Source organism: Orycteropus afer, unplaced genomic scaffold (assembly GCF_000298275.1).
Source record: "Orycteropus afer afer isolate SDZICR_OR568_19922 unplaced genomic scaffold, OryAfe1.0 scaffold00064, whole genome shotgun sequence".
Lineage (NCBI taxonomy): Eukaryota > Metazoa > Chordata > Mammalia > Tubulidentata > Orycteropodidae > Orycteropus > Orycteropus afer.
The window spans coordinates 251023-254623 of NW_006921651.1; positions in this window are offsets into that span (position 1 = coordinate 251023).

Consider the following 3601-nt stretch of genomic DNA (forward strand, 5'->3'; position numbering starts at 1 on the left):
GTGAGCAGCCCACTGCTTGGCCTGGAGATCTTGGATTCATCTTTTGTTGGAGTCAACAACCAGTGTACTGCCTGCCAGCCTTGAATTTCTTGGCCCCCTGCGCTTGCGGAAGCTAAGGCTGCCGCCAGCCCATTTCCTCCAGGGACTTTGGACTTGCCGGCTTCTGTATGTTTGTAAGCCATTTTCCTAAGATAAATTTCTCCCTCTCTCTCTCTCTCTCTCACTCTCTCTCTCTCTCTCTCTATATATATATATATATATGCTTTGCTGGTTTTTGTGTTTCTCTAAAGAACCCGATCTAACACACTACCCAAAAAAGATTTAAACAGTACAAAAGACTACAGAGAAAGAATTAAAAAGTTCAGATAACTCATTTCTCAGGCTTCCCCAAGAAGTTGCACCTACAGCAAAGATTTGACAGCAATTAGTAGATGGAGAAGGAGATCGAAGGAAGCACTATTGGAGAAGTGTGGAACTGAGAAAAGGAAGAGAAGGCATTGAAGACAGGGGTCTAACTGAGTAGGCTAATGCTGAAGGCAACTAGAGCTCAGTGTGCTGCAGACCTGTGGGAAAGAGTGAAGAGCATGCCCCAGAGTTGCAACCACCTTCCCTAGGTTCCCATATACTTTTCATCAGTGCCTGAGCAGGCCTCCCTTTCCCTCCTGTTGGAGGGCTTCCCTCCCTGGCACTTCTAGATTGTCCCATAAATAGGGTTAGAGAAAGGACAGGGTCTCAGAATCTTGCAGTAAAACACTGAAGTTTGTAAGAGAATAATTCAAAGGTAAGGGGATATAGATGGGCATTGATAATCCATGCTACACACCCCCAGCCACCTCCAGAGAATTCTACTTTCAAAACATTCTGGGGAACTTCTTCCATCACAGCCATTTCCCAATGAATGCATATGGTTTTCTGTAATAAGCTTTTTTTTTTTTTTTAATATACTCAGAAATAAAAAAATGTATATCACATTCATTTGAATAATAATAATAATATAATAATAACCTCTGTAAGTTTAAACAGCTACATTGTTTGTATGTATACATTAACATTAATCTGTCCAATGCACCTATTCAGGGACTCAGAGGTTGTTTCCAGTTTTAAATTATGATGATTATAAACGTTAATGTCGTGAATGTCTTTTTGCATGATGTTTTGCACTTTTCTTGAGTAAATCAATGGAGTAATGATTAATGTATATCCATATTTTAAGATAAACATTATAAGATCTCAAGATACATCTTAGACAATTTCACAGTCACCAAAAGTGAATAAATGTGTCCAATTCAAATCACCCTCAACAATGCTGAACTTTGTCAGTCTTGTTAATATTAGTTACTTTGTGTCTTTCATGATTAGTGAGATTAAACATGTTTTTATTATATTTTTAAATCTCCTTTCAGATATGTCACTATGTATTCTACTAATATATGCACTGTTTGCTTACTGAGTCATAAGACCTCTTTATATTTTAGTGGTATTAACCTTTGTCTGCCCCAAGCATTGCATCTGGTTTTTCAAATTAATCATTTATCTTTCAACTTAGCTTTGTTTCTGTATATAAGGTGAAAAATAGATTACTAATTATTTTCTATGGTAGTTTAAGAAAGACTATACCCATATAAGAATTACAAACATTCTTGCCCATATGTCATTTTTCTGGTAGAGTTTCACAAACTGGGTTTCAAGTAAATTATTCTAAGAGATATTAATATGTATGCCAAGAAAAAATTTGTTCATTGGTCAAATAATTTTTTAAAAAACACAAGGATCTACAATTTAAGCAGTCTTCTTTATTGCAGGGCTACTCAGAATTTTTCATATGTTAATGGAATTGTAACTGGGTAAGGGAAATAGAGCATGGAGTGTTTTTTTAAATATATTTGGCCTTGGAACACATACAGTATTTTTTTTAAGATGCATTGTTAACATTCTCTGAAAAGAAAGTTCTGTTGAATACTAGTGTGGAATGCATTAAAATGATCATAAGAGTATGAGAAATGATGTACCAAAAAGGTACTAATCTTTACCTTTCTGGAATTTGGTCCAATAAACGTAGCAGTAATATGGTCACACTCACTAGTGTAAGTTAATTCCACCTCATCAGAATTCTAGTCAAGAAACATGTCACCTTGTTTAGGATGGACATGCAGATTAAATATTTAGGTATCTTTACAGAGAAAATAAAGTTATGAGAATAATATCTAATTTTCTTTTCTTTTTTTCTCTTTTTTATTTTTTATTTTTGGTTTCTCCTGCTAATGGCACTAACCTAGTTAGACTCTTGGGTCTGTCCCAAGTTATTACCCTTGAATGTTTTGGAGCTCTGGGCATGTTCTACATCCAAAGTATCCAGCAGAGTCAATTATAAACCTCTTAATTGTACTCTCTTTTGTCGACTATTATTGCTTCCACGTATGCTTATTGCATGGAGAAAAAACAAAAGGTGATTGGTCTTCATGTTGCAGTATGAACAATGAAAAATCATAAAGTAATGCCTAAAAGCCTCAGGATCATACCTTTTAAGCTGTTAGATTTTAATAACTAGAAGGAAATTAGAAAGAGCTGAACTGGAAATGAACTGGAAATCACCCTCTACTCAGGTAGGACAAATTGGGAAGTGGGTTGGCTTGACTGGTAGTCCCAAGAAGCCCTCATGAAATGAGTTTTTATGTTAATTCTTTAGAAAAGAATCTTGAGCAAGAAACATTTTGCTAAAAACTTGGAACATTGAGACCAGAATAGGACTTAATCATTTTTTTCTTCCAGACTTTTTTTAAAAAAATTGTGATTTGTATGAAAGTTTACAGAACAGATCCATTTTCCATACAGCTGTTCTTAAACATTTTATTTCATGACATCGATTGCAATCCCCATAAAGTAACAACTCTCTTCCCACTTCCTGCCTGTGCTGCCCTTTGCCTCATGTCATCCTTTCCTATGCGTTCTTGTCCTCTGAGCTATCATTTGTAAGATAATTACTACAAAATACAATAATTTACAAATGATATCTAAAGCTCTACTCTTTTGCTCAGCATTTGTAACAAACATGATGAAAAGAGGTTATGATGACTGCCTTTGATTCTAAGGACTTCAGGCGAGGAATTCCATAGGCCAGAGAGCCTTGGTATCTCACTATGCAATAAACCAAACCAAACCTGTTGCCACTGAGTGAGTTGCACTCTAATGACCTTACAGTACAGAGTAGAACCTCCCCATTGGGTTTCCAAAGCTGCCATCTTTACGGAAGCAGACTGCCACAACTTTCTCCCACCGAGCAACTGGTGCTTTCAAACCACCACTTTCAAACATTTCACTTAGCAGCTGAGCACTTAACCACTGCACCACCAGGACACCTCACTCTGCTATAAACAAGATTTAAATAAAATATCTAACCTTCCATGATGCAGTATTAGAGTAGGAAAATCTCATGGAATCACTGTTCATTCCTTTAACCCAAATCAACTGGTTAGAGAAATTTTGGCATGTCTTCTTCTATCTCTCATCTGTAAAACAAAAGTTCTCTTCGTGCTTCTGTATTGGCAGATTAAATTATGCTAATTACATTTTTATACATATTTTCCCAAGAGCATCGCTGGAT